This window comes from Pseudophryne corroboree, chromosome 7 (assembly GCF_028390025.1).
Source record: "Pseudophryne corroboree isolate aPseCor3 chromosome 7, aPseCor3.hap2, whole genome shotgun sequence".
In the NCBI taxonomy this organism is placed as follows: domain Eukaryota; kingdom Metazoa; phylum Chordata; class Amphibia; order Anura; family Myobatrachidae; genus Pseudophryne; species Pseudophryne corroboree.
The window spans coordinates 112,621,836-112,637,786 of record NC_086450.1 but is presented as its reverse complement, the minus strand read 5'-3'; the positions used below and the strand labels follow the sequence as shown (position 1 = coordinate 112,637,786).

The window sequence follows — 15,951 nt, the reverse complement described above, 5'->3', positions numbered from 1 at the left end:
TGCTCCTTCCAGCACTTGCAGGGGGCGTGCAAATGGTGGAAGGCGCAAGCTCTTCCCGTCCAGTGTTGGGAAGGTCAGGCATCGCAACCGACACAATTGGACTCTCCTTGGGGATTTGTGATTTAGAAGAACGCACAGTTCTTTGCTGTGCTTTTGCCAGCTTAAGTCTTTTCATTTTTCTAGCGAGAGGATGAGTGCTTCCATCCTCATGTGAATCTGAACCACTAGCCATGAACATAGGCCAGGGCCTCAGCCGTTCCTTGCTACTCCGTGTCGTAAATGGCATATTGGCAAGTTTACGCTTCTCATCAGACGCTTTCAATTTTGATTTTTGGGTCATTTTACTGAACTTTTGTTTTTTGGATTTTACATGCTCTCTACTATGACATTGGGCATCGGCCTTGACAGACGACGTTGATGGCATTTCATCGTCTCGGCCATGACTAGTGGCAGCAGCTTCAGCACGAGGTGGAAGTGGATCTTGATCTTTCCCTATTTTAACCTCCACATTTTTGTTCTCCATTTTTTAATGTGTGGAATTATATGCCAGTATCAATAGCAATGGCCTACTACTATATATACTGCGCACAACAGAAATGCACCACAGGTATGGATGGATAGTATACTTGACGACACAGAGGTAGGTACAGCAGTGGCCTACTGTACCGTAATGCTATATATTATATACTAGTGGTCAGCAAACTGTGCAAAACTGAAATGCACCACAGGTATGGATGGATAGTATACTTGACGACACAGAGGTAGGTACAGCAGTGACCTACTGTACCGTAATGCTATATATTATATACTGGTGGTCAGCAAACTGTGCAAAACTGAAATGCACCACAGGTATGGATGGATAGTATACTTGACGACACAGAGGTAGGTACAGCAGTGGCCTACTGTACCGTACTGCTATATATATTATATACTGGTGGTCAGCAAACTGTGCAAAACTGAAATGCACCACAGGTATGGATGGATAGTATACTTGATGACACAGAGGTAGGTACAGCAGTCATAGGTGTGCGCAGCTAATTTTATTAGGGGGTGCACTGCCGGAGGTGCGTGTCTAGCATCACCTTTTGGGTGTGTCTAGTACCGCCTTTTGGGCGTGTCTAGCAACGTCTTTTGGGCATCTCTAGAACCACTCACGAACATATCAAGCACTATTTTACATTCAGTAAAATCACATGGCTTAATCTAATTTCTCCCTAGTTCCTAATAAAGTAGATATAATACACCCCAGAGAACTTAAATGAAACATAATGATGTGACCACTGGCCGGTACTGACTGTCCGCTACGGCATTACCCTGAGTCCTAGCTGCCGTTGCACCCTATCGCTGCTTACACTCCCCCAATCTATCCCTGACCCAGTGGCGGAACTAGAGAGTGGTGGGCCTAGGTGCATATACATTCCCCTCCCCCTACACACATCCCACCCCTTGCACCCCCCAGCATCTACACCTTGATTTTGAGTGGCCCATTCTGCAAAGTACAGGAGATTTAGGGGCCGAACTTTTCAGTTTTAATATAACACAAGTAATGTCCCCATGCCCCTTATTCACATAACACCATAGAGTAGGAGTCATACATAAATGCATATTGTGCCACACAGTATGAGCCACAATTCACATCACGCCACACAGTATGAGCCACAATTCACATCACGCCACACAGTATGAGCCACAATTCACATTACGCCACACAGTATGAGCCAAAATTCACATTTACGCCACACAGTATGACCCGAAATTTATATTACGCCACACAGTATGAGCCACATTCATGTTACGCCACACAGTATGAGCCAAAATTCACATTACGCCACACAGTATGAGCCGAAATTCACATTATGCCACACAGTATGAGCTGAAATTCACATTACGCCACACAGTGTGAGCCAAAATGTACATTACGCTACACAGTATGAGCCAAAATTCACATTACGCTGCACAGTATCAGCCGAAATTCACATTAAGCCACACAGTATGAGCCAAATTCACATTACGCCACATGGTATGAGCCAAAATTCACATTACGCCACACAGTATGAGCCAAAATTCACATTACGCTGCACAGTATGAGCTGAAATTCACATTACGCCATAAGGTATAAGCTGAAATTCACATTACGCCGCACAGTATGAGCCAAAATTCACATTACACCGCACAGTATGAGCCGAAATTCACATTACACCACACAGTATGAGCCACATTAATATCACGCCACACAATATGAGCCATTCACATTACGCCACACAGTATGAGCCGAAATTTACATTACGCCACACAGTATGAGACGAAATTTAATTACACCACACAGTATGAGCCGAAATTTAATTACGCCACACAGTATGAGCCGAAATTCACATTACACCGCACAGTATGAGCCACATTCATATTACGCCACACAGTATGCTCCCAGCAGTGCCAGACACACATAAAACCCATTAAGTCACAACAGAAAAAAAGCAAAAAATGAGGCGCTAATGTTTAAATTGGATATTAGCCGCATGTTCCTGGGGCTTGGTTTCTCTGCCACCACTTAAATAGAACAAGACAAAACAGATAGGAACCGCGCTTAGTATCCAATATAAAAGATTTTTTTATTTCTAATACAATTTAATATAATTGAACAGTTACCGGACGGATTTCATAAAACAATATATAATATGGCATATATATGCTAATATAGATTTCTAACACTATTATAGTGCTGAATTTATATATACGAAACACAAATTTAAAAACTAAATGCACACATGGTAAATATATCCGTCTGACACACTGAGGAAGCCGCCGACGGCATATTGAGGCGGAGAAACGCGTATGTGGAGGAGAAGAAAAGTGAGTGAGTTCTTTACTAGCCGGCCGGCTAAAGCAAACTTTACCGATCATCAGGCATACTCTGTAATAAGGCTTACTAGTTCAATATTCAGCTCGATATCCCGGACATCCGGACCCCAGTGCTAAGGGGGAACAGGGAGAGTGCTCCCAGACCTGAATTATATTACAGCCAATACTACATCCAGAGATAGCCTTGGGATCGTATGGTGGAGGAGACGGCTAATTTACTAGCTTGCTAAAAACCACAAAACAATACTATATTTGCTGACTTATGGGACTGTTATAATTGATAATGAATATATAACATAAGCATATAGTTATAAGGGACTAGAAGAAATATTTGAATCCCTCATCGACATATATTCTATAATCATTTTGCGCATTGCAGGGACGCCTGCAATGTTATATGATCTTTTTGAAGCAGTATCATAATCAGCAATACGGATATATTTACCATGTGTGCATTTAGTTTTTAAATTTGTGTTTCGTATATATAAATTCAGCACTATAATAGTGTTAGAAATCTATATTAGCATATATATGCCATATTATATATTGTTTTATGAAATCCGGCCGGTAACTGTTCAATTATATTAAATTGTATTAGAAATAAAAAAATCTTTTATATTGGATACTAAGCGCGGTTCCTATCTGTTTTGTCTTGACACATAAAACCCCCCTGGAACTACTGACTGCTTGTCTCAGGCTCAGCTAATATATTTATGTAACCCTTCTTCTCTTTTTGATTTATTTCCAGAGTGTACCCACATATCTATTTTTTGTGGGGGGAGGGGGAGTAACTTCACTTCTGGATGTAACATAATCAAGTAATTCCCCCTTCCCTGGCCCCCCTCTTTCCCCTCCAGCAGGAGCAGGCTCAGCTGCAGGCTGCAGCGCTGAGCGGTGACTTACAATGACAGTGTTTTGCAGAATGTGACCTCCAGCAGCAGCTCGATTCCTCCTGATTGAGAGCGTGGGCAGGAGAAGGCACGGGCCAGCGTAAAGTGAGGGCGCGGTGTGAGTCACATGACGAGGCAGAGGCTGGATGAAGGATGTTTCAAAGGGTTCATTCTATTTCGGAGTGGGAGAAGGGACCTTCTGACGTATCTAGGGGAGGAGACACGTCACCAGGGGGAGGAGCTACGGGCGAACAGGGTACCCGAAAAGTACCCTCGCGGGCTCGCTTCGCTCGCCACGCTTCGGGCTCGGTGGCTCGCTCCGCTCCGCTCGCCACCTGATTACTAAAGGTAATAGTTGGTGGCGTGGATAGTAGAGGAACTATCCCGCTGGCCTAGCTCCTCCCCCTTGTGTCGTAACTCCTCCCCCTTACGGAAAAGGTCCCTTAGCCCACTTGATTCTAGCATCTACCGTTTCAAAGTGACGTAAGTCCCCCTTGTGCGGCCGCCGGTATATACAGCCTGTGAGAGCCAGTGCATTCATCTGACTGGGCGGCAGGGCCAGCGGGAGATGCACATTGACAGGAGAGAGCAGCAGGCGGCAGAGTCCTATCACACACCAGCGGGCCGCAACGATCATCACTGTGCTTGGCGTGCGGGAAAGGGGGGGGATGCCGGACATTAGGGGGTGCCTGTGCGCACCAGGCACCCCCCGTGCGCACGCCTATGACAGCAGTGGCCTACTGTACCGTAATGCTATATATTATATACTGGTGGTCAGCAAACTGTGCAAAACTGAAATGCACCACAGGTATGGATGGATAATATACTTGACGACACAGAGGTAGGCAACAAACAAAGAGGAAGGGGGGTGCAAATCCCCACCCCCAAATTCCCTTCCGCACATTGAAAATTACCTGTAACCATCCCTAAATCTATCTGGTAATAAAATTCAGAGAATTCGTCACAAATGTTTGCAAACACATGTTTAGCTTCTGGCCACTTCACAGCTTCTCTGATACAGCAGTCCTAACTCTACTTGATAGCAGTGCCCACATAGGTCAGCAAACTGTGCAAAAATGAAATGCACCACAGGTATGGATGGATAGTATACTTGACGACACAGAGGTAGGTACAGCAGTGGCCTTCTGTACTGTACTCCTATATATTATATACTGGTGGTCAGCAAAATTATGCACTGTACTCCTACTATATACTGTCTACAATGCAGCACAGATATGGAGTGTTTTTCAGGCAGACAACGTATACTGGTGGTCACTGGTCAGCAAAACTCTGCACTGTACTCCTCCTATATAATATTATACTGGTGGTCCCCAGTCCCCACAATAAAGCAGCACACTGAGCACAGATATGGAGTGTTTTTCAGGCAGACAACGTATACTGGTGGTCACTGTCAGCAAAACTCTGCACTGTACTCCTGCTATATAATACAGCTGCTCCCCAGTCCCCACAATTAAGCAGTGTGAGCACAGATATATGCAGCACACTGAGCACAGATAAGGAGCGTTTTTTTCAGGCAGAGAACGGATAAAACTGGTGGTCACTGATCAACAAAACTCTGCACTGTACTCCTCCTATATTATACAGCTGCTCCCCAGTCCTCCCCACAATTAAGCAATAAAGCACAATCAAGTTCAACAATAAACGGAGAGGACGCCAGCGACGTCCTCTCCCTAACATTTCCAATGCACGAGTGAAAATGGCGGCGACGCGCGGCTGCTTATATAGAATCCGAATCTCGCGAGAATCCGACAGCGGGATGATGACGTTCGGGCGCGCTCGGGTTAACCGAGCCATACGGGAGAATCCAAGTATGCCTCGGACCCGTGTAAAATGGGTGAAGTTCGGGGGGGTTCGGTTTCCGAGGAACCGAACCCGCTCATCTCTAATTACAAGTTGTTACATCGTGCTTACATCACACCTAGATTGCGGTTTTTAACAGGGGCCTCCCCAAACTCCAACTGCTTTTAATGTAGGCAACCGGACGCAGGTCTTATGCACTGTATGTTGGCATATAAAGATGTACAGACATTTTGGGCATTAGTTCAATCTTATATCAATGACACTCTTAAGCTAAGGTTTCAGATCACCGCAGAGTGGGCAATGTGGAACATTTATACTCCACATGCTCATCCCAGATTGTCTAAAGGGGAGAAACTGTTATTAGCAAAAATAGCAGCGGCAGCTAAAAAACACGATTCTGTCGCAGTGGGTCACTGCTGGTACCCTGTCCCTGACGATACTTATGCCTAGAATAGAACACTTGTTCCATATGGATTGGTTGGAAACATCTCTCAACAAAGAGAGCAATGCCGATAAATGCTTTGGTGTTTGGTTGCCTTTCATACATACATTACCCTCAAATAGGAAGTATATTCTCTGTGTGGCAATAAGCCTGACTTCTTGGTATAATTTAGAAACCCTGACATTGGGATGCCCTCCTTTCTAAGTTTTTTGTGAAACGAAATACAATATTCACATGCTGTACTGTTCTATTATTTATCCTGACTGTGTGTAACCGTCAAGTTTTCACCCTTACTGTAGCAATATCGATTCATTATACTTACTGACATATGTTGTCTCTATTCTCTAATCTCTGTATTTTGCATATACAGTTCTATAATAAAATATGTTTAAAAAAAAAAGGGGGGGGGGAAAGATTCAAGCAGTCCTCATTGCTCCGGTCTGGCCATGAAGGGCCTGGTATGCGGATCCTCTCGAGATGCTGATCGAAGATCCGTGGCCTCTGCCTCTTCAAGAGGATCTTCTGCAGCAGGGCCCGTTCGTCTATCAAGACTTACCACTGCTACGTTTAACGGCGTGGAAGTTGAACGGTTGATTCTAGCCAGGAGAGGGATTCCTGACAAGGTCATCCCGACTATGATCCAAGCCAGAAAGGGGGTAATGTCTAAACATTACCATCGTATTTGGAAGAAATATGTCTTTTGGTGTGAGAGCAGACAATATTCTGCGGTGGAATTTCATCTGGGACGTTTCCTGCTTTTTCTGCAGTCGGGAGTTGACGCGGGCCTATGCCTAGGCTCCTTTAAAGTTCAGATTTCGGCCTTGTCTCTTTTCTTTCGGAAACAATTGGCTTCTGTCCCTTAGGTCCAGACGCTCTTAAAAGGTGTTCTGCACTTACAGCCTCCCTTTGTGCCTCCTCCTTGGGATCTCAATTTGGTACTGCAGTTCCTTCAACCCGACTGGTTTGAACCATTGTAGGAGGTAGACGTAAAGTACCTTACGTAAAAGACCGTCACACTGTTGGCCTTGGCTTCTGCAAGAAATGTGTCAGAGTTGGGGGCGTTGTCTCACAAGAGCCCCTACTTAATTTTCCATGAGGACAGAGCTGAACTCAGGACTCGTCAGCAATTTCTTCCTAAGGTGCTGTCCGTGTTTCACATCAAGCAACCTATTGTAGCTGTTACGGATGCTTCTGCTACTTCAAAGTCTTTGTATGTCATAAGGGCTTCGAAGGTCTATGTGAAGAGAACAGCTCGTCACAGAAATCGAACTCGCTGTTCGTTCTTTATGATCCCAATAAAATTGGGTGTCCTGCTTCGAAGTAATCCATTGCACGCTGGATCAGGCTCACTATCTAGCATGCTTATTCCACGGCAAGTTTGCCTATTCCAAAATCTGTTCAAGCCCACTCTACTAGGTCGGTGGGTTCCTCTTGGACGGCTGCCCGGGGTGTCTCAGCTTTATAGCTCTGCCGAGCAGCTACTCGGTCGGGGTCGAACACGTTTGCTAAGTTTTACAAGTTCGATACTTTGGCCTCTGAGGACCTTCAGTTTGGTCAGTCAGTTCTGCAGGAACCTAAGCACTCTCCCACCCTGTTTGGGAGCTTTGGTACTTCCCCATGGTACTAAATGAATTTCCAATATCCCCTAGGTTGTAGGAGAAAATAGAATTATAATTACCTACCAGTAAATCCTTTTCTCGTAGTCCGTAGGGGATACTGGGCATCTGCCCGGTGCTTCGTTCTTCCTGCTCTGTTACTTGGTTCAGTAATGTTGTTTGGTTCAGCTGTTGCTGTCCCTGTTTACAAGTTTGGTTAGCATAACTTTCCTCTTGTTCTGGTTGGGCAGGTTCGATTTCTCACCACTTTCGTTTTCTATATCCTTCTCTTAAATTATGTCCGTCTCCTCGGGCACAGTTTCCTAGACTGAGTCTGGTAGGACATAGAGGGAGGAGCAAGCACACACAATCAAACTTCTATAGTGCTCATGGCTCCTAGTGGACCCATCTATACCCCATGGTACTAAAGGGATTCCCAGTATCCCCTACGGACTACAAGAAAAGGACTTACCGGTAGGTAATTAAAATCCTATTTTCTCCTAGCCTTAGCTTCAACAAGGCGTGTTTCAGAATTAGGTGCATTGTCATGCAAACCATCGAACTGGTGTTTCAGGATAACAGAGCGGAACTTCGGACAAATCCCGCTTTTCTACCAAAGGTAGCATCCTCTTTTCACATAAGTCAACCAATCGTAGTTCCTGGTTTCTCAGAAGGTTCAGGAACTCCAGCTACTTTGAATGTGGTTTGTGCACTTCGTATTTATGTAGCCCGAACATCAACAGTACATAAAAAAGATACAGTGTTTGTTCTCTATAATGCAGTCACGGTACGCTTGCCAGCTTCCAGAAAGAGGTTGGCTAGATGGCTTAAGCTGACCATTCTTCAGGCTTATTTAATGTTAGTCTACAACCGCCTGCATCTATTTCAGCACATTCCACGCGTTCTGTGGGAATGTCATGGGCAGCAGGTCGTGGGGCTTCCATGACACAACTTTGCCGTGCATCTACATGGTCTTCAGTGCACATGTTTGTGCACTTTTACAAGTTTGATACTTTTGTGGCATCAGCATCTAGCTTTGGCCTTCTAATATTATGGGTGCCAACCAGCTCTCCCGCACAAGGGAGAAACTTGGGTACGTACCAAGAGTACTCCCGTGACCCCTAGTGGATAAAGAAGAAAAGTGGATTTTGGTACTTAACAGTTACATTTTTTTCTTTGAATCCATATGCCCGCTCAGAGCAGTTTCACCTGTCTTGGGGTAGGTTCAGTATACTTCTGGTAACACATTATCACCGACTTGTTTGAATGTTACATTGATTATTATCTGTTGTCGTGTCAACTTTATAGTTGTCCGTTATGTTCTAATGTTATATGTAATTCTCCATTGTTCATCCTCTCTTTCGCTCCTATTGGCCCAGCAAAAAACACTGAGGCATCTTGGGAGTATGGAGGGGAAGGAGGGTTACACATTTAAATATTTAAATGTGCCTATCCCTGCTATCGCACCGTCCATATCCCAAGAGTACTTCAGTGACCCTTATGGATTCAAAGAAAAGGATTTAACTGGTAAGTACCAAAATCCACTTTTTAAGAATAGATGAGACAATAGCATGTTTGAATGGTGAGAAAAAGATGCCGGTAGAGAGTGATGTATCCTAGTCCTTTGTCCTTCTTGCTCCTTCTCTATCTTGCTCTTTGTACTCTGTCCTCTTTTTCCCCTTCTTTCCTCAAGGCCACACTCAGTAGCGGATCTTGCCACGGGCAAGCAGGACTTTTGCCCGGGGTGTCGCCTTCCGGAGGGCGCCGGCGCCATCCGGAGGGTGCCGCACCATGGCAAGATCCGCTACTATATGGCGGTGTCCCCCGCTGTGAAGGGAACTAGACGCTACCCGTCTAGTTTCCCTTTGTGGAGTGGACCTTTGCTGTGGGGTGCGCGATGACGTCATCGTGCACCACGCAGCATTGTGGGACTGGCACAGATGCTAGGGGTCATAATTGACCTCTAGTGTCTATCTATGCTATGCTATGCTATAGGAGAGACGTCATGATGTCTCTCCCATAGATCCGAGGAGTGGAGCGGCGCCGGCGGAGGTCTGCAGCGGTCGGGCCTCAGGAGCGGGGATAGTAAGTATTTATTATTTTTTTTTGTAAGCAGCGCCACTGTACAGGGGGCACAAATGGGGGTACAACTCTACAGGGGGCGTAACTGACCACGCCACTGTATGAAGCCATGCCCCTATTTTTCGCCCGGGGCACCACCAGGGCTAGATCCGGCCCTGGCCACACTAAAGCATTTGAGCATTCAGTGCTAAGTGCATATTGGAGTAATTCAGCACACATGGTCAGTGTCCAAGTGGTGCAGTGCATGTTCTGCCCCAGCTACACTATATAGGTGTCAGTAGGACAGAAACAGCTCTCTATAACCTTACAGTGATATAGGAGGTCATTCCGAGTTGTTCGCTCGTTGACGATTTTCGCTATGCTGTGATTTGTTGCGAATTGGGCATGCGCAAGGCACGCAGGGCGCAAGCGCTTAGTTATTTAACATAAAACTTAGCAGTTTTGCTGTGGATCCTGCAGCGCTTTTCAGTCGCACTGCTGTTCGGTAAATGATTAACAGGAAAGGGGCGTTTCTGGGCGGCAACTCAGTGTTTTCCCGGCGTTTGCAAAAAATGCAGGCGTGTCAGTTAAAAACGCAGGAGTGTCTGGAGAAACGGGGAGTGGCTGGACGAACGCAGGGCATGTTTGTGACGTCAAATCAGGATCTAAACGGACTGAGCTGATCGCAATCTGTGAGTAGGTCTGGAGCTACTCAGAAACTGCTAAGAATTATTTAGTAGCAGTTTTGCTAACTTTTCGTTCGCTGTTCTGCTAAGTTAAGATACACTCCCAGAGGGCGGCGGCCTAGCGTGTGAAATGCTGCTAAAAGCAGATAGCGAGCGAACAACTCGGAATGAGGGCCATAGAGCAGAGTGGGGCTTGTACTGCTGCAGTGTGGAATAAATAAGAAAAAAAACATATAAAGGTGACTGCAGAGGGGACAACTATCAGGAATTAGAGACATTGGAGTGGCACTAAAAGGTATTGTGGGCATGTGACCCTTATGTTTGAAGTGGTTGCTCTAATGGAAATGGGCTGCTATAGCTGAAGCATATAAGTAGCTTACATTTAGAGGCTCAGTATAACAGTAATACTGATTTTAAACTTTAATAGGGAATATGGGCATAATCATATACTCATATAATTTTAAGTAGTGATTTCATAAAGGAGTTTCCTTTATAAATGTAAAGCATGATAAATGATGCAATTAAATGTTTCCATATCAAAACCACAGCAAGTACGCCTTTTTGTAAGCTGAGACTTATAGGTCATTGTCTTATTCCTAAAACCCATGGGCTCATGCAATGTGCAGCTATGAGTAATCTCTGTCTGCAATGTATATTTCATGAAATGTAGCTGTGTAGTTTAAGTGTCATGTAACCGTTGTGCAGACAGTGGAGTTCAATTAACCTCACCTTTTCTGTCAACTACTAGTAAAATGACCACTTAAAGGTCATTTTGCGCTGTGTGTGTACATGCCGATCAGCCATAACATTAAAACCGCATGCCTAAGCCATAACATTAAAACCGCATGCCTAAAACAGCTCTGACCCATTGAGGCATGGACTCCACACGACCTCTGAAGGTGTCTTGTGGTATCTGGCACCAAGACATTAACAGCAGATCCAGTGCCGGCCCTAGCCAATGTGATGCCCTAGGCAAGATTATGTCTGGTGCCCCCCCCCCCCCCCCCCCCCCTCTTCCCCAAGACAGGGAGATAGTGGGTGACAGAGATAGTGATTGACTGGGGAGGGAGGGGTAGCAGGGAGATAATGAGTGACTGGAGAGGGAAAGGGAGACAGGGAGATAGTGGGTGGCAGGAAGACACTGGGTGACAGAGAGAGGGTTAGAACAGAGGGAAAAGGGACTGGACAGAATAGAAGGGACAGGAGAAAGTGGTGACAGGGACATGACAGTGGGGACAGGACCAGGACAGGTGACAGGGACAGGACAGTGATGGCAGAACAAAAGGCAAGGCAGGACAGAAGTGACAGGGACAGTACATAAGTAATAGGGCCAGGATAGAGCTGGCATGAACGGGCTAGAACACAAGTGTCAGGACCAGGACAGATTGAGCAAGGACAGGACAGAACAGTGGGAACAGGAGAGAGGAGTGACAGGAACAGGACAGAGGAGACAGGGAAAGGTCAGAAAAGATAGGGACAAGACAGAAGGGACAGGAGAGAGGAGTGATAGTGCTGGGACATAGGGGACATGGATATGACAGTGGGGACTGGGACAATACAGTGAGGACAGGACAGAGGGGACAGGACAAAAGTCATAGGACCAAGATAGGGGGGATAGGACAGAGGGAACAGGAGAGAGGGGTGACAGGTACAGGACAGAGAGGTCAGGGACAGGATAGAGGTATGGAGGAGATAATGCTGCGGGCACCCACAGCATAGGGGAAGTGGTAGAGAGGAAAACTACACACACAGCAGGATTTTAGTTAGGATTGTAGTTTTATTATAAGTGAGTGCCGAGTTCACTACATGGATATTAGGGATGTGCAGTCAGGGAAGGTAGGAGGCAGTGCCTCCCCTGTCATTAATGATTAAAATAATACAAAGAAGATACATAAGACACATATTAAGTGTCATATGTATCCTCTTTATATTATTCTAATCATTTTTAGAACATTTAATTAGTTTGGGAGGCACTGATAGATAGTGCCTCCCGTAGACGGTAGGAACGGGGACAAAGCAGGGGGGCCAAGCGCTGGGCTGTAAAAGCCCATTAGAAAAAAGGGGAATGCGGCACTTATACAAGTGCCTCGCTGGCAGGGGAAGCACGCTTCTGCCACATGTGATTGGACAGCGGATCCAGTGCTGGATCCGCTGGCCCAATCAAACATATGCGGCGGGAGAAGCGGCGCAGGACCCGGCAGTTCCTGTCACTACAGCAGCGGCCCCGGGAAGCCCAGACCAGGAATGTATGCGGCGGCGGTGGCCAGCACTCTCCCCTCTCATTCCTCCTCCTCTGTCCCCCAGTCAGCAGCAGCGGCGCCTACACTCTGGGGACATCTCAGGTGAGAGATGGGGGCAGATAGATAGATATATATATATATATATATATATATATATATATATGTGCCTCCCCTGACAAAGACTTCACCGCACGTCACTGATATATATATATATATATATATATATAGTGAAGGAAGATATAGATATATAGATAGATATATAATCATAGAGAGAGAGAGTATGTATATATATATATGTATATATATATAATATATACACACTATACACATACATACATATATACACACACTTACGCAGCCCACCAAAATTACAGAGACACTGACACCAAATTAATTAAACTGCCTTACTGTTTTTTTATATAGTACTGGCCGCCCCTTCACTTTTAAAGCTGCTGCTCTGTTTTGCGTTGGTGGTCTAGAAGAGCAGTGGCTCAGTCACAGTTGCTGACTCATTGCGCAGCGGTGCCCGGAGTCAGCCTCACTCCGCAAAGGAGCATGGGAGGACGAGCTGCTGCTGCTGAGCATGCGCAGCAGCCCTCCTGCCGATGCGGTGGCCATCTTTGTTAGGGGCAGCGGGCGCTGGAATGCCCAGGCTGCCCTTCAACAGCTCCGTAACTGCAGGTACTGTCTGGAGCTACCGCAGGCGGCTCTGCTCACATAAGAGCAGTGCCGCCAGCGGGCGCCGAACCTCGGGTGCCCCACGACCACCAATGGTTACAGAGCCGGCCACTATGTGAAGGCAGATGCCCTAGGCAATTGCCTAGTCTGCCTATAGCTGGGGCCGGCTCTGAGCAGATCTTTTAAGTCCTGTGAGTTGCAAGGTGAAGTCTCCATGGCTCAGATTTGCACAATCCCACAGATGTTCGATCGGATTGAGATCTGGGGAATTTGGAGACCAGGCCAACACCTTGAACTCTTTGTCATGTTTCCTGAACATTTTTTGCAGTGTGACAGAGTACATTATCCTGCTGAAATAGGCCACTGCCATCAGGGAATACTGTTGCCATGAAGGGGTATACTTTATCTGCAGTAATGTTTAGATAGGTGTTACATGTCAAAGTAGCATCCACATGAATGGCAGAACATTACCCACAGCACCGCACTGCCAATGTGCACTTTTGAATGTACATGTAAGAGCCAACTGAAAGCATATGAAAGTATAGACAATTAATATTGCGTCTCTGGTACCCTAGTGGGGTGTCTTTCACTGGGTCCCAACTCCCTAATATTAATGCACATTAACCACTTTATGTATGTATCAGCCACTTATTGCACCTTAAAATAAAAGCTTCACTAGTGCAAAAAGATTATTAAAATTTCTTATAATCCAAATGGTTGTGCTCAAAAGGAACAATCCTATAATAATGAACTAGAACAACTACGTCCACAGTACACAGACAGATCACTTGTTCGGACAAGTTTTCAGTTGCAGGACTCTGAATCCTTAACACCAGATGGAGCTTGGGAGGCCACTCAACTTGTTTCATCAGTTGGATTTTGTGGCCTCCCATGTCTTATATGAATAAAAAATGGCACTGAAGTATAAGAAGCCAGAAGTAGTGACACTTTAATTTGCTTTCATCATCCCTGATGCATATGCTGCTTATATACTGTATATAATCAGTGGGGGGGGTTTTATGGTACAAGCTCTTCTTTTTGTTACACTTTTTCCATCTTTATTATAACTAGTTCCCAAAATCAGTGAAATGATTTCAGAATGTAACATATGCATCTGATGAACTGTCTATAGTATGGAAGGTGCTGTGTTGTATTAATTTGTAACTTGAGGCGGGTACTTCACCGGGAAAAGGAAAGGAGACATAAAGGAGAGATAAATCCTGCAATTTTTGGGAAATCAGGGTTAGTTCTCGGAGTTTGTTAGTTGTTGAGTGCGGAGCCAAGATGCAAAAGTGGAGAAGCAGTGGCGGAACAAGCAAGCGGTGGGCCCAGGTGCAACAAAATGCTTTGGGCCCCCCATCCAAGTACACCCCATGGGCAGTGCGCGCCGTAGGCGCGCGCGCAAAAATACATAGTGGCGTGGCTTCGTGGGGAAGGGGTGTGTCCACAAAATAATACCAATTCATAAAACGGTGCACAGTAGTCTCCATTCTTCAAATTACGCCGCACAGTAGCACCACTACACCAGGTAGAGACCCTTTTACTCCTTACAGCGAACAGATTCCCCTTTTTACACATAACGGCAGACAGCGTGCACTTTTTACACATAACGGCAGACAGCGTGCCCTCGTTACACATAGCGGCAGACAGCATACACTTTTTACACAATGGCAGACAGCGTGCCCTCGTTACACATAGCGGCAGACAGCGTGCCCTCGTTACACATAGCGGCAGACAGCGTGCACTTTTTACACATTACGGCAGGCAGCGTCCCCATTTTACACATTACGGCAGACAGCGTCCCCATTTTACACATTACGGCAGACACCATACACTTTTACACATAACGGCAGATAGCGTGCCCTTTTTACACATTACGGCAGGCAGATTCTACCTTTTTACACATAGCGGCAGGCAGATTCCCCATTTTTACATTGCGGCATGCAGATTCCCCATTTTTATACATAGCGGCAGGCAGTCCCCCCTTTTTACACATTGCGGCAGGCAGTCCCAACAAATAAAAAAAGAAATTACCTGCTTGTTGCCAGGGGTTTCATGCACTTGGTTCCATGCACAGTGCCAGGATGTCATGCTCGTTGCCAGGGGTTTCATGCACTGGGTGTCATGCTCGTTGCTAGTGGGTAGTGCTTGTTGCTAGGGCCGTGCTCCCAGTGCCACATATGCTCCCAGTGCCAGATATTCCCCCACAGTGCCAGGTATATGCACCCAGTGCCAGATATTCTCCCACAGTGCCAGATATTCCCCCCCAGTGCCAGGTATATGCCCCCAGTGCCAGGTACATGCCCCCCCAGTGCCAGTTATATGCCCCAGTGCCAGGTATATGCCCCCAGTGCCAGATATTCCCCCCCAGTGCCTGCTTCCCCCCCAGTGCCAGGTATATGCCCCCAGTGCCGGGTATATGCCCCCCCAGTGCCAGATATTCTCCCACAGTGCCAGATATTCCCCCCCAGTGCCAGGTATATGCCCCCAGTGCCAGATATTCCCCCCCAGTGCCAGGTATATGCCCCCAGTGCCGGGTATATGCCCCCCCAGTGCCAGATATTCTCCCACAGTGCCAGATATTCCCCCCCAGTGCCAGGTATATGCCCCCAGTGCCAGGTACATGCCCTCAGTGCCGGGTATATGCCCCCCCAGTGAAAGGTATATGTCCCCAGTGCC

General features: G+C 46.3%; 1 long non-coding RNA gene across 1 annotated transcript in view; it reads right to left on the bottom strand.

The window, feature by feature from the left end:
• The window catches only part of LOC134943436 (uncharacterized), a 69,723-nt gene extending 54,252 nt beyond the window's left edge, over positions 1-15,471 (bottom strand). Inside the window, exon 1 of the long non-coding RNA XR_010181530.1 lies at positions 15,307-15,471. This is a non-coding gene — a long non-coding RNA (uncharacterized LOC134943436). The remainder of the gene's footprint in view (positions 1-15,306) is intronic.
• Between the last annotated feature and the right edge of the window lie 480 nt (positions 15,472-15,951).